A 22,451-nucleotide genomic window follows, 5' to 3' on the forward strand; every position below is an offset into this window, starting at 1 on the left:
GTATCTCATCAGCTCTGATAGTCTATGATTCTCTAAATGCAAAAAACTTTGATTTTTAAGGCCCAAACATCATCAAATAGATTAAGTACCTAAGTGAGCGTGGTTCTGTTCTACATAGTAACTTTGAAAAAACTAGACCTATTAATCATAGTCCCATATATCTGAAGGGGTGTGCAAGATTCCGTTTCACCCATGGCTTTGCCTCTAAGCAGAACTAGTATTCATGCAAGATTAGATATTGTTACGTATTGTATTGTATTGTACTATTTTGTTCCTGAGTATTGGAGTCTTAACAGTAGTTGATTCATAAAAGGAAGAGGACTTAGATTTGCCTAGTCCAGTGGTTTTCAAACTTTATTTTAGCAGTGGAACTCTTATTTTTCAAAAGAAATCTTATATAGAGGTTCAATATTTTTATATCTAAATTTCAATCTATAAATAGAATAGATATAATTTTTTTAAAAGATAGAGAAGCTCTACCCTGGATGAAGTGAGAAGGGGAAACGTCAGAACATTTCACCTCAGATTTCACCTCAACCTTCAGGTTGGCCCCTGCTCCCTCCACCTGCCCTGCCCTGTAGAGCCCCCAATGTACACCTGAGACCAGCAGTCCACAGTCTGAAAGCAGCCAGTTTGAATGAATATCTCCTTTTAACAGATAAGAAAACAGACTTGATGATAATCATGTTCTTTATTATTCCAAATCCTTCCTGCAGAGAGTAAACCCCATCTTTTTTTTTTGTTTCTTGTTAGTAGGATACTTTGTACGGTCTTCCCTTAAATATTTTTATATAAATCCAGAAGATCATTCTCACCATTTTCTTCTTATAGTAAATCACTTTAATTTAATTTTACTCATATAATTTTATTTTCAAAAAAAAGTCACCAAAAAAACAATTTTTGAAAATATAAAGAATTTAATAAGCACTGTTTTCCTGTTACCAAAAAATAAATCCATAAAACAATAAAAAATATTGACCTTTATAATCGCAAGCCTAAATTTTGTTCATGTTTATTATAGACACACAATGAATTAAAAGAGCATACGTTACACATTTTCAAATGAAACAAAGATCTCCTATCCAATTGTAGAGGTTGTAGATGTGACTGACTTATTATAAAGTAAAAGCTACATCTACCAAAGAGCATACATGTAGTATTGATCTGGAATTGGCATGATGACAAACTACTCTGCAAATCTTCCTCTTCCCAATTAAGGTGTCGCTCTTGAACTGATTGAAAGCTGTTTGATAAGTACACTTTTTTCAAGATGGTATGCTCAGTTGGGGGTCTTTTTATTAAACTGAAATTCCATCATTAGCTTTGACTAGCACCAGCTGCTGTATAAATTCTGCGTTGATGTAGATCTCCACTGGTATTACAAATATTGCAGGTGAATCTGACTCCAAAATCCTCAATCACGCAGTATGAATAATTAACACCTGATAAATGCAAAATAAAAAGGACTCTCATTAGAAGGCATGTTACTGAGGTCACAATCCTACCTCAGCTCCTCAGAACACTGAATCAAATACGACTTTAGTTGTGAAAGAAATGTTTCTCAATCTCTCCACTTCCTGATTTTTCTCATACCTGATCAGAACTGGTAAACTTAAGACATAAAAGGAAATGTTTTAGTCATATGACAAAGTTAAAGACAGAATCCAAGCTCCAGCACATTCTAACTAATGTTTACGTGAACAATTCCAGATGTGTACACTGGAAGAGAAAGTTAATTCCCAGGCTTTTGGGGCTCATACCTGCCATGCTTGTTCTCTCCTGTATATAGTTCACAATCCTTCACTACTTGAACTCAAAAGAGAAAATTTCCTATTCATGAATTTAATATTATTTCTATGAGATATTTTGTAAAAAAAAAAAAAAAAAAAAAAAAAAAAACAGCATAAAAGAGTTACAGAAATGTTCTTTATAATTTTGAATTTATAAAAACCTACTTTGTGCACCAGGTGTGTCAGGTGGAATTTCTCTAAAAGTGGTTGGTATGTTTTGAACCATGATAAACTTGAATCCTTGAAATAATGAAACACATTAACATGAAACATCCCATAACAATATGGTGATTACAAGCAGAATGATTTGGATTCAGTTCCTGAGACTCCATTTCTTCATCTGCAAATTGGGCATAAAGGTTATTTCAAGCTCTGAGTGAGATACTGTATATAGTATTTAGTGTTACATAGTGCACTAGTTTTCTATTTCTGCATAACAAACTACCACATGCTTAATGGCTTAAAACCATACCTATTTATTATCTCAGTTTCCACAGGAGTCTAGGCACAGTTTAACGGGGTTTTCTGCTTAGGGTGTCCCAAGGATGCAGTCAAGGTATCAGCTGGGCCATGTTGTCATCTGGAGATTCCACAGGGAGGAATCCACATCTAAGCTCCCTCAGGTCCTTCGCAGAATTCATTTCCTTTCAGTCTAGGTCTGAGGGTCCTGCCTTTTTGCCTGCTGTCTGCGGGAAGTCACCTGCAGTTCCTTACCATGTGAGCTTCTCCAATATGGCCGTTTTCTTTGTTGAGTCAGCAAGGAGAGTCTCTGGAGTGAGTCTGCTAGCAAGACAGTATTGTATTTTGTAACATCATCACAGGAATGATATCCCATCACTTTTGCCATATTCTATTGATTAGGAGCAAGTCACAGGTCCCACCCCACACTCAAGGGTGAACACCAAGAAGCAGGGGTCATTGGGGGCCACCCTAGAGTGTCTGCCACAAGTAAAAGAATAAATAAATGACAGTGAGGTGAATGAATTCAGGAATGACTGAGTGAATGAATGAACCTTGTTACCAACTGGGGTGTAGGTAGAGTAAGCCATAGGCCCCTGGGACTGCAGAAAACATGGGAAATTATTCTAAATACCAAATAACCAGGGGGGCAACAGACTCTGAAGGTAACTGCTCAGTTGAAGTCATTAAACAAGAATTCATTCTGTGTTGAAATATTGTATTGAAGGGTTTTGGGGCCTGGGCTTTGAGGCCCAGAGAATGTCAGTGTAAGAACTCAAGGATGGATGGACAATGGTACCCTAAGGATGGAATAGGGTTTTTATTCACCCTTTAAAGTGATAATTTTCTTACAGTTGAATCAAAAGAAGAAATTACAAATGAAATAAAATGGTCAAATATAGTTATGTAAACTAACTTCTAAGCAATAAAAATAGCTAGCGATAAAAACAAAAGAAAAATACTCACTACCAATACAAAATAGCTATCTCCAAGCATATAAATATGTATTCAATCATACATATGAACACTACCAATGCCCCAAAGGATAGATGGGCAAAGAACAGAAATAGTAAAATAAAACTGAAAAAAATTAAAACTAATTTGGACAGGACAGAAGCCTCACAATAAAAAATATTTAAAGTACCAATCCATAATTTTTGTTTTACATCCGATGAGATGAGAGAGTAAAAGAGTGTAATGATCTGTAATGACCTGTATTAGTATTATTCACTACGCAGCTGGCATAACTTGTAACTCGTCCTTGGTGGATGGATATCTGATGACAATTAATTCTCAGTCAGTGGTAAGAGAGTGGGTGTAGATGATTGTGGTACCTAGAAAACTAAAAGTCTTCTTTTCTGAGCATAGGTTCATGTTAGCATGAAGCTAACATAGAAAGAAAGAAACTATTTAAAATTCTTTCTAATTGACTTTGAATACCCCAATAACTGGAAGACAGTAAAACAGATATAGATTAGACATGGAAAGAATAAGAAAACTAAACAAAAGGACTGGATACTCCATGGGAAGTGAATCTGCCCAAGAATGAAGTCAGTGCCTTCATTTTAATGAACACTCTTTTGACAATGCCTTGGCTTCTTTGTGACTGGATTGCTGGAGAAAGCAGGATGAGCACATTCCTGGACTCAGCACAGAAGTGATAAGACAGGTAGGTTTTCAGCTTTTCCCTCACCTTCAGGCCTGTTTTGGATAGACAAGAGATGTTAGTTCCGAGGGCAGTGATAAAAGTTTCCAATGAGTTTCTTCATGAGTAAGTTATGGTATAGCCCTTGTCATGGCCAGGAATGAAAGGGCCAACAATTAAAGGAGTTAATAGTAAATATCATTGTTATTAATGATATTTTTATCTTGAAGGGGAATGAGGCAGACAAGGTCAGGCTTGTTCCTGGACCCTAGATGGGCTATCTTGTGGGGTAGGAGAAGGCAGACCCTCATGGGACAGCTGCAGCAGGGGGCAGTAGGTGGAGGCTCTGCCAGATGAGCACAGCACCTGAAGATGATGATGACAGACAGGCAGCAGATGGTGTCTGGAACATCTAACAGCCACGGGCATGGCCTGTGGTTTCCAAACACAACTCCAGGCTGACTAGCTACAAGAGATCATGTAGGCTCTTGCTGCCAGCACCATCCATCACCCCCACTGATTAGGGGCAGGATTGGTCTGGGACCTGATGCAGGACTGCAGGACAGGAAGGTGTTGTTGGCATGACATGGCAAAGGTGAGTCAAGAGGGATGGGATGGGGAGGAAGTTAACCAAGCAGATGGCGGTTACAGTACCTTTTTGAGAGCAGCCACTTGTTATTATGCACTGGAAGAGAGGAGGAAATGGGCTAGAACAGAGACCGTCACAGGGAATGAGCAGATTGCACATGTTCTTTACATTTACATATTTATATGTAGTAAATATACCTTGATCCTGTCCCTTTAAATATGATTACCCTAGACCCATTTGGAGGTCCATGCATGTGGCAGTTTTCATAGTTTTTGTCTGCATTTGGTGAATCATAAGCATACCTGCCTGCATCGGTACGTCTTTCTTGACTGTAAATTTTTAGAGTGCAGGCATCAGATCTATGTAGTTTTCTTTGAAAAGTGCATAACACGTAAACATTGAGATGATTAATACATTTAAGAGGAAGAAGATGATGACACTTGTAAAAATGAATGGGATTAATAAAGCCATTCTTTTTTGTAATATCAATGGGATTTGAAAAGTGAGTACTCTGCTGGTGAGAAAGCATCAGTACCATTTCCAATGCTTAATATCGGACTAGCTTTCTTATTCCTCTTAAAGGATTTACTATATGAATCTACTTCTAGGAGTCTAGTGTAGGGAAATAATCAGCAATGTGAACAAAGATTTGTGTATCAAGACATAGCACCTAGATGCCTAACTGTGGGAGAATGGCCAAGTGAAGTGTGAAATATTTGTAAGATGGGATATCAAGTGGTCATCGAAAGTCATATTTAATCATTTTAACAGCACAAGAAAATGGTTACATGAAAATAGCAGCGTAAAAAGTATATACAGCATGTTTTCAACCATATTTTTTCTAAAGTATAGAAAACACTGGAAAGAAATACACCAAAATGCTAAAAATAAATAAATAAATTGAGTTCTAAATGATGGCAGAGAAATGACTTAGAGATGTGAACAACGAGGAAACAGAATGTGCCCAAAGGAATGATGTACAGGGAAACTAACATTTTTCGAACACCTACTTTGTACAGCAATAAGCTGAGTATTTAATCCTTTTAATTTTTTTTTTTTAAAGATGAAAGCTAAGCATTGGGATAAGGCCACAGGGAGGAGAGGGCCTCTTTCCTCAATGAACAGAAGCCTCCCTTCTTAGCTTAGTGAAAGAAATGGAAGGCTCAGAAACTTTGAGTGAAGTCTGAGTGAGTCCGCGAGATGACTTGGACATGGTTAGGAGCCCATCCCCTCTGCGGAGCAGCTGAACATGACAGTGAAGATGAGAGAAGGAATCTGACAAACAAGGGTTGAGTGTAAGCACAGTGGACAGATATGGAAAGGGGATAGGCGAGATATTAGGCCTATTCTCCACTAGTTCCTAAACCTTGTTGCCCATTTAGAATTACCTAGAGAGCTTTCTAAAAGACATGCAGCCAAGAAAGTACAGGCCCAAGTAACCACATCAGGTTGTAGAGAAGGACAAAATGAGACAAAATAAGGAATAGACAGCACATAGAGAATGAAAGGAACTAAGAAAGCATATGCAGGCTTTGTGCTTGGTGCTTTATATGGGTTTGCATATTTACCTCCTCGCAACAGCATTCCTTAACAAGTATGGGTTTCCCCTCATTCCCCCTCTTGCTTGCATTTGCAACATGTTCCTTCCTACAAACTTCACCTCAGTGACATTTAAGCATGTTCTTCATCCCCTACTCCCCTTCCAGCTGCTGTACTACCTCTGTCCTCTCCTTCAAAGCCCCAATTCTCAAACTGGTTAACTACATATAGTCACTTCCTCATTCCTACATGTTTCTTAATCCACTACCATCTGGCATCTGAGCCCACTATCTTTCTAAGACTGCTTTCACCAGGTCACCACTGGCCTCCTGGTTGATACAATTAATTGAATACTTTTCATTCCTTACATGAGTTTTGGCCACATTTAACATCTAAGAAATAGTTAGGGACACCTTTTCACCTAATGGATATCCCACAACTTCTTTAAGCCTCAGTTTCAATATATTCCAAATTGAATTCATCTTTCCCCCAAACCTAATCTTCTGCAATGTTCTGTATTTTAGTAAATGGCACCATTACCAGATCTCTTCTCACTGTGGTCACTGTTCATTCTACCCCTTAACTGCCTCTCAAAGGAGACAGTCACACGGCTCCATCCCCACGGCCCTCCACTAGTTCAGATCACCACCATCACTCACTTGGTCCAGACTTTCTTAATCCCCATCCCTCCACCGTCCCACCATCATCTCTAAACTATCCCCATAATTCAGTCAGAGTGATCTTTCTAGTTGCAAGTCTGATTCTGTCAGTCTCTACTTAAAAAATCTCCATGACCTTATATTGTCCCTGAAATAAAGTTATAACTTCTAAAGTGGCTTACAAGATTCCTTTAAGCTTCATCTTCAACACTTCCCCTTCTACACACCACACTACTGCAATACTTTTAGTTCCTCCATTGTAGGCGCACGCTTCTCTCTCTAGCTGTTTCCAATGCCTGAAAGACTATTTCCTGACTTTTCTTCTGCTTAGGTCCTTCCAAACTCTTAGGTCTCAGCTTATAACCACTTCCGCTGGAAATGCTTCTCTGATCCCCAAGTCTGGGTTAAATATCCTTCCTATGGACATTCATTGTATTGTAAATGCTCTCAAAACCGATCTCCACTTAACCAACTCACTTGATACACATCATTTCCTTTGTAAAACATACTGACAAAGCCCTGGGCTCACCAATGCTCAAAGCTGGTAAGCTGCTCTCTAGTGCACCCATTTACTTCTGCTCCCACTAGTTGAATTGAATTGTATGCCACCAAGAGACAAATGTTTGTTACAATCTTATTTTATGTCAGTCTCACTTGTTACTATAACTGCCATTCAATTAAATAGTACATAAATTCAAAAATCTGAGTATAGAAAGGAAGTAGTTCTTTCTATGAAAATTACTGCAGAAAGACATGAATGTGAGCTGCTAAAAACTGCTGTCACATTAGGTATAGATGTGACAACTATAAATGGGAAAAAAAATTGTTAAAAATCTAACAGATTCCACCCTCAGATTGATTTCGAGTATCTAAGTTCTTGCTCCCATTTAAAGAAATTAAAACTGGAAATTTAAAAAATGTATTATGCATGTGGTTTATGTCAGAAAGATGACCTGGGACTGCAGTTGTTGGACATATACCTAAAGAAAAGCCCTTGTCCCTACATCAAAAATTGGCAAGTTAATGTATATTTATGTTTTAAGCTGAAATGAACCTTCAAGGCACATAATCATTTTTTTAATGATTCTCCATTTTTACTGAAGTCTATCAACCACTAGTCCAACTCAGGTTGGATACATGAGCTTCTACTGTCCTTACAGCTCTGTGTTATAGTTGCTTATTTGGTTGCCTGTCCCCATCCCCAGAGAGTGGGTGCTTTGCAGTCAGGAACCATGTTTGAGCTGTTTATCACAATGCCTGGCACACAGTGCACTCTGTATTTTGGGGGATTAATTCAAATTACCAAGAGGCAAAGTATTTTGCCCAAGGACATATAGCAGTAAATGGTGAGTCACAATTTAAATCTAAGTCGATGTCGTAGAAAGGGCAGCCCATTTGGGAGGTAGATTTCCACAGCAATCATATTAGAGCTAGTACTTGGGAGGGCTTACTACGTGTCCAGCACTGTTTTATGTCCTTAACAAGCATTAAATCCCTAGATCTTCCTAACAACCTTACAAGATAAATATTATTATTAACTCATAAATTCCAGATGCCTGAATCCAATCCAAATATAAAGAAAACCAGAGGAAGGCTTTGTGGCTTGGGCGTGGCTTGACCAAATGCCTGAGAAGAAACATCACTTTATTCCTTTAGTAACAACTTTTACGATTGGCGTTAGGGAAGAGGAAGAGAGGTGAGAAGTCTGAAATGGAGCACTCTCTAGAGTTTGCTCTCCTCCTCACACACGTAAAAGTCTTGGGGTGTGTCTCACATGTGCTAGGTTATAATTCCTGTGAAAGATGCCATTTTTATGCTTTTTTCTCTGTTGGGTATCACTGTATCCTGCAGGTTCACCCATACCTACTGTAAACCAGAATGCTGCTGTCTCCTGCTAGGCCCAGTTGCACTTTGGGCTCCTCCATTCCTGTGTCTCTCTTGAGGAAACTGCTTGAGCTCCAGGCCATCTCCCTCTTACTGGGTACCACCGTGACATGTTATGCTGAGTGCCGCCACTGAAACTGGGAGCCCAGACAGCAAATGGGCCAGTGCTGCTCAGAGGTCTGTGGCACAGTGGAGGAGAATGCTGTTCCGTCTGCTCTCAGCATCCGCTATTACCAGAGCAATACTGGTTGGCTCTCTGAAATCTCACAGAGGCTTCGGTGAAGATGGGTCTTCTGGTTTTCATTCACAGTCCTTTCTCTTTCCCAGGACCCAGAAGTGAGTCCATGGACAACTAGGCCTGGGGCAAATGCAACCGACCCTGAGGTACTTGGAATAGCTACTCTGCTCCAACAACCAAAGCCTGATAACTGGGCCAGGCTTGTCCCACATGATCCCCATGTACTCCCCCTCTCAGCCCCTCAGACAAGGTCAGATGATTCTGAATTCTAAAGGTGAGCTCTTTTCAGCTAAGCTGGGATGCCACCTCACTTGCATTCAAGACCAAGCGTGGGAAACAGAAGTGAAAGAAAAGCAATTTGAGATCCTGTAAGGGATGAAGCTCATGATTTGGGGAACCCTTGATGGCAAAGACTTTTAGCACTAACTTATGTTCTGCATTTCTCTGGAAAAGTCTGGTGCTTTCCACAGAACTTTAGGGCATTGTGTGCAAGGAGATGAAGAAAATATGTGATGTACAATTTTTAAATCCAGAGGTTTAATTTCTGTCCTTGTCCTATCATTACAGGAATTATATTAGTGGAATTTAATCCAACAGCCACTTTAAAGCTTTGGTTGATGTGCATTTTTTTTTTGAGTAATGCCTCAGTGCAGAAGACCATAAAAGGCCTCTTTGGGGGGGGGGATGCAGACAAAGTGAGTTTGAACTCTTCCTCCTACACAGAACTCATCGCTCAGCACATGCAGGGATACGGAGCAATACAGCCCAACGCCTCGTGAGCATTGAAACGGATGGAGGGTAGTTAGTGATGATTGTTATATTCTCTTTTTTGCTTACCTATATGCTCCAGTTTTCTATAATACACATAAAACAAGGATAAATACTCTTCAATCAGAGTCGGCGCCTGACACTCTGATGACTCTGTCCTCCCCGCAGCCTTCCCCAGAGCTGGCTGGTGAGCTTCCTCCATCTCATCTCTGAACATAGGATGGGAGGGCTGAAAGCAAACCAGAGGACACCGGTCCCACCTCTTCCCTTGCTCCCTCTGCTTTATCACTGCAGAGATAGATACACTGCACACTCAAGAGAGCCTTCATTATGCACCGTAAACTACAAGATGCTATGATGATGATGATGATGATGATGATAATAATAATAATGTGCCTGAGAGGCCTTGCTAATGTTTTAAAAAATAAATAGGCTAGGCGTTGAATGAGTGTTGACCCAAAAATTTTAAAAAAACTAAAGAACTTTAAACGATATGTTGCTCAGTGCTCCTCTCTGATGTCTGTTTTTCAATATGATCCAAAATAAATAAAAATTTCTATTCCAAACATCCCCCTTGTAGGCATGAGATCTTTTAGTAAGCTGTGTCCTAAACACATATGGAGTTAGCTTCATTTTTGGTGTGTGTTTTTTTTCCCAACCCATGCAGGAACAATACTCTTATCTAGATAGTTCTTGTGGAATGAGTAGATAGGAAAAATTTTAGAGTTTGAATTTAAATATTTCTTTCATAGCTGATGTCCTCTAATGTTTCTTTATCTCTTGACCATCATCTCCATCATCATCATCATCACCACCACAAACATCTGGCTAGTATTTGAAATTTACAAATCATTTCCACACACATTATTTCTCTTTGTAGTTCTATGAGGGAGCTATTGCTATCTACATTTTATTGAGGAGGAAACTGAGGCTCATGGACGCTAAATGAGTTGCGTAAAATCTCACAACTAATTCAGGTACAGAGTCAGTACTCAACCCCAAATCTTCCAACTCTACTTTTTTTTTATTCTTTATTCTACCACATTGCTGTTCCATTTCTTGGTGCATTTTAGTAGCAGTGACATTTGGCTTGACTTAGAAAATCTTGAACTAAACCTTTCAGTAGCTACCTTTACCACACTCCCAAGAGAACAATCCAGGGGTACAAACAGGCTGAAAGGAGCCTCTTATGTCATTCCACATCTGTCCACCCATTAAAATCAAAGCACCAAACCTTAAGGACATCTTTGGAAAGTTACAACTGGAATTTAAGTTCAGGTAGTGAGCAGGGAGAGGGGAGGAGAGAGAGTTTTGCCGTAGTGGCAGTGCAGCTATTTTCTCTCTCCAACCACTAATGTTTAAAAAAAAAAAAAAAAAAAACTCCGAAATATGCAGCATGAACCAAATGCTATGTTAGGAGGAAGCAAGTCTAAGCAGTTGTGGCAGACTAGTACACAGGATCCAGACTAGGGGGCTGGACTGCAATTCCAGATTTGAGGATTTCCAACCTATGAAACACCCTGCCTCAAAGAGTAAGCACAGAAGAGATAGGGCGCATGTCTGTCTGCATGATTCAGAGTCCCAAGTTCAGCCATGGAGGGCAGAGAAGGGGGTTGTGTGGGTGTTCTTCAACACCCCTGGGGTAGGGTTGCCAGATTTAGGGAAAAATAAAAATATAGGACACCCAGTTACATTTGAATTTCTGATAAACAACAAACACTTTTTTTAAAAAAATGCAAGTATGCCCTATGCAATATCTGGGACATATTTATACTAAAAAATTATGTACTGTTGATCTGAAATTAAATGTAACTAGGAATCCTGTATTTTATCTTACAATCTTACCCTAGGGGCTAATCTGGAGGGCACCCCTGGGCCAGGTACAGAGAAGGCTTGCTCGAGGCCATCCCTGACAAGCCAAGAGCTAGAACTGAGCTGATAGGAGCAAGTCTGAATTAAATCTTTGGTTGTATATATACATCTTTTCTCGTGTTTCATCATCTGCTTGGGCCTTTTGTCTTTGATTGAGAGTCTTAATAAACTGTGCCTGAATACCACAGCGTTAATCACAAGCCTCCTGAAGTATTTTCAATTGTGTGTAATAAATGCCCATATACTTGGGATTTAGAGTGAGAACTACTCACCACAATATTTAGTTAAAATTACAAAGGGAGTACAAATTAAGCCATCATTTTTTAAGGTGTATATTGTAAGTCTTATTTAATTTCCCCATGTTCTTATATGTATGTTTGTATAACTGTTGTGTCAAGACTTTCACTGATAAAGTATTTCAATTAGCTGCTAAAAGAAATACATCTAAGGAGTTATAACTGATGCACATTTGAGCTAAATACCTATAATCAGAGTTGTTTCTCACCTGAGTCCCTCTTACTGATGTTATGTAATAAGTGGCCCTGATTGCTGGCAGTACCTTGCTTAATGGGTTCACATTTGTGTGGTAATCACATAAAAATAAAATAATGACTCCCTAGTCCTTCAAAAAAGAAACTGACACTAGGTTTGGGATAGATAAGTTATATATGGTCAGTTTATCATGTCTGGGAGTCTTGTTGCTAAACCACCAGGATTTTTCAGACTCTTTTCCACAGGACTGACAGGGGATAAAAATAAGCCATGAAAGAAACTGGTGAGTGGAAGGCGTGAGTCGACCACACTGGTGCTCAGCCCCCTCCGTGCTTCCGGCCACCTGCCACTAGCTTCCCGGGCAAACAGAGCTTTTTGCCTGGGTGTGGTCATATGGCAAAAAAAAAAAAAATGGCTGAAATGAAGTGAAAAGGGGCAAAGCTGAGTGAGGAGATTTGGTGTAGACATGTTCAGGGAAGTAAAATACTCTCTTATCCATGACCAGCCTTTTATCCTCCTTGTGGAACATGCATGATGATTATATCACTCTTCAGCAATATTCTAACACTGCCTTTTATAATCATGAAATCATCACCAAGAGTTTTTCTCATAATTTCTTTATTCTCTGCCACCTTCTCTCATAACCTCTTAATTTTAGTTCATGGAAGTAACCGGATAATTCACAAAATCTGGCTCAATTCCACTACCTTGCCCCAAATGACCTTAATCTGGGAAATTTACAGAGCTTTGTCAAAGAAAAGTAGTATTTTTGTGGCATGGCAGCTACTTTTTCTTATTTGTTTCTCAGCATAAGATCTTTGTTTAAAGCTTAAAGGAGAAATTTTTCACATTGCTCAGCTTCATGGCTAAGTGGGACAATCAAAAGTATGGGCAAATCAAGCCTCTCCAACCAAGTTATCATAAGAAACCTGAAGTGGCCACTCAAAACAGGCTTGTCCATAGTAAGTTAGAGAATGAAGTCAACTCCTAAAATTGTTCCAATGTCTTACATATGTCCTGTTATAAGAAAGTCCATCTCTGAGAACTTTGTTGAGAACAATATTCCTCCTCCTAGCTCTGGTCTAAAATCATTTCCATGAGATAATGGGTCTAAGAATGTGGTAAGAAAAATCCAGTGGTTTCTAAGAAGGTTTCTATCTCTTATTCAGAGTCTCCTTGCCCAGTCCATGTAATGTTCTTTATACCAAATGAATGTCGCCAAGTACCTCCAAACACCTCAAAATGCATCTTCTGCTTCCAGAACTTGGGTAGGGGGAAATTTATTTTATAATTTAATTTTTTAATTTTATGTTTTTGAACAGACAAAAAAACCAAAATGACATAAAATGGTATACACTGAGAAGCTGTGCTTCACCCCCTTTCCCTATCCACCCTACTAACCCCATTGGCCTCCAGAGATTTGCACTTCCTTTGGTTTCTTATGAGGTTTTCCAATGTGTTTATGCACATTCAAGCAAGTGTTAACACATATTCTTATTTTTACTTTCCTACATTCCTTATTCAAAAGAAATACTCTATACCTGTTCTGTACCTTGCTTTTTCATATAAATATATATCCTGGACATTATTCCATATCAGTACATAGAGAGTTTATTAAATGCTATAGAGTGCCTTTACAGATGGATATCAGGCTGTTTCCTAACTCTTATCATTACAATGTTACAGTGAAAATTTTGTGCATTTGTCCTTTTTTACATGCACAGATACATCTGTAGGATAAATTTCCAGAAGCAGGACTTGACAGAATTTGGTTAAATACCTCTATTCATCACTTATCTAAGAGTGGCCTGTATTTTAGTTAGTGCTGTCTGATTGTCTCCTCACTATTTTATGAGCTTCTGGAAAGCATGGACTGTTTCATCCATCTTTGCATCTGCAGCCCCTAGAATAGTACCTAGCATTTAAGCACTGAAAACAAGCTAAACTTACTAGTGTAACTATAACCTTGAGAACATTAAAGCAACCCCTCAACTTAAAATGCTGAGATCTAGGGTGTAGCTTAAGAGGCACTCCAAGTTTTTAAAGAAGAAAATGGGGCTCATAAAAATATTAAAGAGTAGAAGTTTCAGGGATTAGGTTATCTCTTCAAATCCAGGAACTGAGTCAATGTCAGATAAATTTTCTGGGTTAATCACACACAGAGAGGCTGAATGGTAAAATGGAGAGGAAGCCCAGAGAATGCTGCTTGGTGAAGATCAGCCACAAGTGGCTGAGAACAGCACTTCTTCGGAAGCTCAGCCCAAGTAAAGGTAAATGCACCCCTGTATTAGAACATGAGCAGAAAGAGAGAGAGAGAGAGATTATGTGAGTGTGTGTGCCTGTGTATTTGTGTGTGTATGTGGAACACGGTTCTAATTCAACTTCATCTCCATTCTCATGACAGCCTATATGAAGGGACACTGGCTTTGCTCTGCAGCCCACCCACCCCCACCTCCACTTGCAGAAAGCAGCTAGCAAGGAGACTTGGTGAAAACTCAGAGTGCCATTCCCCACCCCATCCCCAGCCATTGCTGCTATCCTAGCACATAGGCTTATTCCCTCTTTCCACTAGGCCATCACTAACTATTCCAGCTGCTGCTGAACTATGTTTAGCCACATTTGCAGAGCTGGAATGGCAGGCGGTCACATCACAAACAGAACCCATACCAGATCTTATCAAAAATCCCTCCCTCTCAAAAACTGTCAGTGAAAGGCAAACTGATACAATCTAATCTCTTTGGTCATATCAGTAATATGGCAATGTAATTCAAATTTTTAAATGTGTTTTTATCTAGCAATTCCACTTCAAGGAATTAATTCTACAAATACGTTTATAAAAGAACAAAAGAATATGCATACATTCCCCAATGTATTCTTTGGAAAAGCAAAAAATATATATAAAAAAACAAAAAAATAACCTAATATCTATCAATACAGGGATAGTTATACATACAACAACATATATAATATCCTGTGCACTGTTAGAAGAATGAGGTAGGTCCCTTTGTGAGGGCATGGAACATTAGCCAAAATACATTAAGTGAAAAAAAGCAAGTTACAGAGTAGCACATATATTATATGATCTTATTTGTGATTTAAAATAAGAAATGCTTGCATGTGAGTGAAAAATGTCTACAAAAATATACAAGAAACTATTACTAACGGTTACCACCGGGGAATGGGTTTCAGGAAGCTGGTGTAAAATAATTTTTTTTTTTTTTACTTTATGTCTTTTTTATATTGTTTTTATAATTTAAAACTCCACTTTCACTGAGTCTCTTATTTCTTAGGTTCCTGTGGTATATGGATTATATGGAATTTAGTGATCATTTTTGACTCAGAATAGCCATCACTTAAAATATTCTCCAAAAGGTTTTTTAAGACTCAATAAAGAGCTATGGTTGACCTTAATTGAGGTTTACAGAACTGACTTCTGCATCATGGGCATATACTCAAAACCCAAGTCATATAGGAAACTTGGTAAAATGTCCAGTGATTGCCAAATTCAATGTGTTGGGACTTCAGGCCATTGATGAGGTTGTCAATAATTTTAGCAGCACTCTTAAACCACCCACAAACATTGACTTGTCACTTACCTGGACACATCTTCTAAGGAATGCTTTTAAGTTCTTGTATTGTAATACCTGCAAGGTTTCCCATGCAATGGACTTTAAAATCATTAAAAAAAAAAAAAAAAAAAAAAAAAGTATATCACAATTTACAAAGTAAAGGAGAAGAGAAGAAAAGATGATCCTATATTGTGCAAGTATCCTGCTGCTATGACAGAGACTGCTCAGGGCAGACTTACACGAGTTGGTAGATTCTGACATTAGGTTTTGAAACCTTGATCATTGGAATCAGTCAGTCAGTTTCTGTGCCTGATCCTGAAGAAAGCACACCTGAGACAAGAAGCGAGAAGATGAGAAATCGTCAAGGCCAGGGGAAAGCATTTGGTAGATACAATTGGCAACAGACTCAACCTTACGTCCGCCAGAGGTAAGGCCTTAATCAAGAAGCTCAACTGTAGCAAAATTTTATTTGGAACATTAATTTCCAGGTCACCTACCTTTTTGAAGATTTCCTGTTGCTAAGATGAAGATTAGTCCTTGGTTACTAATCTAACAAAGTTTTCCAGTGTAAAAAACTTGGAGCAATTTGCCATTCTCTCTGCAACACAGGGGAGAAGAGTCCCGGTGTGTACAACATTGATTTCAATGTCCCGTGGTATCCTCGCTCTGCTCTCTGCAAATACAGTATTTTATGTTTACAAATGTAGAGAAACCTACATTTTTTTTTTGATTGTAGGATGGTAGGTCTATACTAGAAACTAACAGACATATGTGTCATGCAAATAGATAATCTATCTTGCTGTGATTATAACCAGGTTTAGTTTATGGAAGTAATCCAAGCCTGAAATCCATAAACAACCATAAGAGACCTTCAGAAACAGAGCGTACTTTTGAGATAAGTCCCAAAACCTCTAAGAGCTCCCACTTTACAACTAAATGCTAAAACAAAATAAGTATTAGAATAAGAAAGAAACGGATTAAAAAACAGCAAATGAGGAAGAAACAACAGAAATTAAAAGAAAAAGAGCAGTCATTTAGCAATTGTTATAGCCTTGTCCACTTAATTCACTTACTACCAAACAATTTATCTTCCACAGTTAGAAAAATGAATGTAACCTTTTAAGAAAATTTTGCTTCTACAGAATGAAGAGTTGTAAGCCTGTTTGATAATTTAATTTTGAATATATGTGTGGGTGTAATTTGAGGTTTTAAGGCACTAATCCCCAATATTTAGATCTGGGTATACAAAAATAAATTATCATAACAACTAAGGGGAAGTCAAAATGCACATTGGCCCCAATAATTGAAATAGTATAGGTGAAAGAATATTTCTTTACTCAATTCTCCAGGTAACTGTAGACCCAGCCAAAATCCACAGGGTTGGGCTACCTCTTCAAATTCATTTTGGTGTAGAATGTTTTCTCCTTTGAACCACTAATCAACCTCATTATGCACAGTTTCTACAAATACAAGCCTATTTGCCCCAATGTCTTAACATCATGGTATCCTCTCATCAGAACATTGGTTAGGTTCCCCAGTGTGAATCACTTATCCAGTTGCTCGCCTGATTATTCTCATGTTTTTGAGATTTGTGAAATGTGGCAGATAAACAAGTTTATGCTGTGTGCAGCTTGGAGGGCAGCCAATGTCTGTCTGCCTATACAGTATATTTACCCTCCTTCCTCAAATCTCTCTCCCATACAGAGAAGCTGTATTTTTTAAGACTAAAATCAGTGTAGAATGCAATCCAGTAATGTCACTGCAGAAAACAGCAGGTGCTCATCCACTCATTTGCAATGATTCTGGCAGAGAAGAAAGTGAATCAATGATTCATCCAATGGACAAAGAAACGTCAAAGAGACTATTCGGAAAACTCAAGTGTGAGGAAGGAACATTCCCATCTGAAGGTGTACTCTGATTTTAGAAAGCAAAACCTTCCACAAGAAAATCAGGAATTTTGTTGTGCTCTGATGGTACCTGCAGTAAGCAACGGCATGTTCCCTCTCTCCTTGATTCCTCTGTTTTATTGCTTTTGTGTTGTACTTCTAAAATAAATATCAATAAATCATTGCAGTTAGATACTCTAATATAGACAGAAATGTACTTGACTCCCTACAGTCATTACAATTGGAGGGGACTCTGATTAGGATGCTTTACTTAATTAAGTGATATCGTCTAAAGAGAGTTCTTCCCTCCGTTTTCTGTTTAACAGTCTTATAAAACACCAACAGAGGAGATTCATTCTGTTGTTTGCTTTCCTTATTGTAAATGGTTTCTTCTCATTCATATTTTGCAGAAGAAGATGCCATGCTAATGAAATGGCTAATAAGCCAAAGACTGTGGTTCAGCTACACACAGAGCCTTATTCAAATCAGCCCAAGTTATACTAGCCTGAGAATGTTTTCTCCCCCCAGTCCCAGAAATGTAGTTTAAAATGTATTTTTACATTTGTAACCTAAAAGTAAAGGTGATTCAAAAATTTTTTTTTCTGAGAAATTGTACTTCATCTGCTTTATGTATATTTCAGGAGAGACCTTAAAAATCTGTTTATTGGAGAAAATAGAAAATACAGGTAAAGAATAAGCAATCCTTATGCATCAGACGTTATTTGTGAGGCACATTGATTTTACTGAAAGAAGTCATTAAATTTGGATTGCCGATACAAATATGATTATATATGTTTTCTAAATAAAATGTTATTATGTTGCAATTGAACTCATCCATTTATTGTTTGTTTACCTAATGCTCAAATGCATGTTTTATTCATAGATGTCTGGGAGAAAAAAATTTTGCTTGATAATCACACCAAGCATATTTAACAAAAGCGATTCTCCTTTTATTAGTGAAGAAGTTTAAGCAGAATGATTTCATTTTTTTCCCCATTTAGTTAATTCAGACTTGCAGGATCCTCAGCATACAGCTTTTGTTTCTCCCCCTGCTGCCTTTTATGCCTTTAATGTATGCATGCCTATCCACTGATGGGAAAATATCATTTCCTCAAACTCTTCCCTTTTCCTTCTTGACTATATGCTCAGTTTGATTTCTGGTTTTGGTTAGTTTTCACTAGTTAGTTCTGTCAAATTACTTAATGTATGAGACAGACAAATTGATGCCAAATAAATAGTTCACAATCCTGTTAAGGATTTTAAACTCTCTTTCTTTAGAGAGAATTTGAATTCTAAATATATTTATTCGTTCCTTTTGAAATGAATGCTATAGGAGTATATTTATATTTTTATAGAAATTTAAAATTGTATAGGATAGAAAGTAGTCAAAAAAGTGGAGATTTATTAATATCTATGAAATTGTTTTTATTACTAAATAAAACATTTTTAACAAAATGTTTGCAACTTTAGCAAAAAAGCAAAGATCTTGTATTGGATTTAGCAACTTTGTCTGTATTAAAAAAACAGTATTACATGTAAACACTCTTAAATGAACTCAACCAGCTTACAATAGATCTTTTTTACCTTGATATGACAGCCATCTAAAAGCATCTAATGATCTGTAAAATTTAAATGCATATAAGTCTCAAGATATAAAAATGAATATTAATGAATCACATGCAAGAGATTTTAAATTCATTCCTAAACTATTAAATGAAGACTTTCTAACATTGCTAAGAATCTGAATTGTTTTAATTCCTGACCTGTATAGCTTTGGCCATTTATCAAGCAAAATAATAATAATAATAATAATAATAATAAACCAGAATTGCTAAATGAGTTAATTAATGTTGCATGACTCTAAGGTTTTGTTTTGTTTTTAACTTCAAAAAATCACTACCTGGAAATATTCTGAAGTTACATAATTTTTCTTAATTCCCAAGTGCTTCCATGAGCTCTACCACAGAAAAATAGTAAAACAATGTGCTTCCTGGTCATGTTATCCAAAGTGAATTCCAGGAATTGTTTGTAATTGCTTTTATTTTTAAAAGATGCTCTTCATTAAAGACTAGCCTTACATTAGTTCTAAAGTTCGTTAAATTTTAATCATTTTCTAATTTTGTAACCTAGTTAATTTTTACAACCAAAAGCTTGGTTAGCCTACTTTCTATTAAACAAACTTCTTTATACATTTTCTTTAAGCTCTTCATTTAAAAAGGTGCCTTTGTCCCGGAACCAAACATATGACATTCCTGCCCCCTAAGAAAATTTTTGAGGAATTGAATAACAGCAAGTAAATTCTGATAGAGGTTTTATTCCATTCTCGTATATTTGTTTGCTTCTTTAAAAAATAAAGTAATTTTTAAAAATTAAGATTGTGGCGTTTTTTCTTAAGACTCTTAGGACGAATAAGAATTGCATCCAATAGAATAACTCTGAAGTTAGAGTTGCCACTGAATCATTATCTGGCAAAAGAATGTGAGTCCTTTTTTTCCCAAACCAATTATTTTTATCAAATGACTTTTCTACCTAAATAGATTGCTTTAAGAAATAATGATTTTAGAAATAAGCAGAGTTATTGTAACAAGCATTTTTAGACCATTACTATTTCATTTCCTATAAATCAAATTAGAGGTAACAGAGCCAATTCCAGTCTGTTATTTACTGGAACTTCTTTTCACCGGGGCAGTGAATATTTGCAGCTAGTGCTCCAATCCTGACAGGAAAATACATCAGATTTTTAAAACGTAAACTCAAATATTTCTATGCCTTTAACAGGCTCTTTAGTAAGGGAAAAAAAAAATTCCATCCTAATCTGGTCCTTTTTTTATAAGATGAGTGTTCTAAAGTATTTGTCATCAAAGCCGTTTGTCCCTGTGAAGCAGTAGAAAGAGTAAATTATCGAAAGAGAACCTAGCTAAGAGAGATACTCCTGCAATGAAGTAGGTCAAATCTGTGCAAAAAAAGAGGACAAAGAAAAAAGTTTAGTGCTAAAGCAAAGGTAGTTCCTTGAAACAATTATTATTTCCTTTCTTCAGAAACATACAATGAATGCTCAAGAAGGAAAATAATTAGCCATAAGCCTTGTTTTTAGGGGATGGGGAGAAAAAAAACATCCGTGTGATATCAGAGGAGTAAACATACAGACCAAAATTTAAAAAAAAAAAAATAAAAAAAACAGACAACCCAAACCAGATTGTATTTGTTTTCTGCTAAAGCATGTTTTCTTTTGGCTCAAGATGACGACAGAGTCTGATAAGAAAATTACTCCTGTCAGCCAGTTGTAGTTTATAAATATAGGAGAATGGATCACCGCCTCATTTGAAGACAGTTCACTTATTTATAATAGCACCAGTTTCACAGCTATTTTTAACTTTCAAAAGCATACCTACTAGAAATTCACAAATCAGCTCTTATGAGGTGGAAAAACTTACAAATCACGGTCAAGACGTATATTTCTGATTCAAGTTAGATATAGTTTTAACAAACCATCTTATGAAGCTCTTTTGAAATACCTCAGTGGCCCAGACTAAGCTCTACCTTAATGTGAAAACACAAGGTAACAAAGAATCTGTCCAAAAAAAACAGAATAGTCTGCAGAAAAAGAAATGCTGTTTATAATGGACAGATTATGAACCTCATGAGAATATGACAAAAGCAATATTTTGCCCTAGTACAATTCCTGATGCAGAATTGACAAATATAAAGCAAAACTTTTCTGGGTAGAATCAGACACTGAAGGACTTGTAGAAATAGAATAGTGTTAAGTAGTGCATATTCTTTAAAAATATATATGATATAGAAGTTAATGTAGTTAACTTAGTTAAGCATTCTGTAAACATGAAAATAGCTATGATGTAAGTTCTTCATTATTTGTAATATATTAGTTAATCATTCATAATATAATGGCTCAACAGTCCAGGAAAAGCCCAGTTATCTTTCACAAGTACCATAACCATATATAAATCATATAACTAAGATATACGCTCTAAGTTTTATTTTTTAAAATTTCATGTTCAAACACGTAAAATTAAAACAAAAAATGTAATTAAGATTATCTCCCTAGAACACAAATAGAACATTTGGGGATTTTCAAAATCTTATTTTCATAATAACAACTATTGGAAAGGGCAATAAAAATACATCAGATATTTTAATGACTGAAATATTTATTTCCAGTTCTTTTTGCATCAAGACTGTGGGAAATTTGTATTATGAAGATCAGATGGTGTGCTGATGTGAGAAATGTTGCAAAGCATCCTGTTGATTAGTTCTAATTAACTGCAATGCTCTTGTGTTCTCAGTTTTAGCCGGCACACACTACACAATGCCTTTTATTTTGCTTTGAATGGATTTTTACTTAAAAACAGCTGACCTCAAAATCCACAGCATTTTGGCTTTTTTTTTTTCTCTTTTAAAATTTTCCTGCAGTATCTTCTTTTCTATTGTAAAAGTTAAATTTGAAAATATTTTTAAAGCATAAAGTATAATCAGTTAAATTAACAGCACTCATGTGGTCTTTCACATGTATTTTGCATGTTCTATAGTATGTGGTTACATTCTTAAACCACATTTCAATTCCTCTTTAAAAGTTATACATCTGAGAGATGGTTTAAGCAGGAAATTCTGAAAAGAAATTTTGACCATGCTGCTAATTTTTTATTTTTGTAATCAGACTGCTAAATAGAATTGCACACCATGGAGCTAAAACATGGTATCACAAGCAAGAGATAGGAAGAATTCCAGAAATAAAAATATTAAATAAAATTCTTTGCACTCACCTTTCTCTGGTGATTTAAGCTCAAGCAGCCCTGACAGAGAGAAGTCATGAATTTTCATCAGCTTCACACATGTCATATATTTAAAAACATTTTGATTTGCCCTGGGACCCCTGCATGTCTCTGAAGCACAGTAACAGTGCTGTGATGTTTTGTAGGCACAAACCCTATGAACTCCCAGAGCTCTCAAAGATATATTACTAATGTAAACAGGTCCTTAAGGAAAAAAAAAAAAGAAAAAGAAAAAGAAAAACAGACCATTAAATAACAGGAATTCTCCAAG

At 36.9% G+C, this 22,451-nt stretch overlaps 1 protein-coding gene and 1 long non-coding RNA gene across 6 annotated transcripts in view; both read right to left on the reverse strand.

The window, feature by feature from the left end:
- The window catches only part of LOC119532427 (classical arabinogalactan protein 7-like), a 58,657-nt gene that overhangs the window by 19,510 nt on the left and 16,696 nt on the right, over positions 1–22,451 (reverse strand). The gene's annotated exons all lie outside the window — the stretch shown is intronic.
- LOC119532429 lies at positions 898–22,346 on the reverse strand. Of its 5 annotated transcripts, none has more exons than XR_005216536.1 (5): positions 22,172–22,346; positions 16,002–16,177; positions 15,744–15,834; positions 2,263–15,603; positions 898–1,442 (listed from the first exon to the last, which is right to left on the reverse strand). It is a non-coding gene; the product is annotated as an uncharacterized LOC119532429 (long non-coding RNA). The 5 variants fall into 5 exon arrangements; XR_005216537.1 differs by lacking the exon at positions 22,172–22,346 and adding an exon at positions 17,482–18,734; XR_005216539.1 differs by lacking the exon at positions 22,172–22,346 and having other exon boundaries at positions 1,956–15,603; positions 16,002–18,734.

Source organism: Choloepus didactylus, chromosome 4, assembly GCF_015220235.1.
Source record: "Choloepus didactylus isolate mChoDid1 chromosome 4, mChoDid1.pri, whole genome shotgun sequence".
NCBI classification, from domain to species: domain Eukaryota; kingdom Metazoa; phylum Chordata; class Mammalia; order Pilosa; family Megalonychidae; genus Choloepus; species Choloepus didactylus.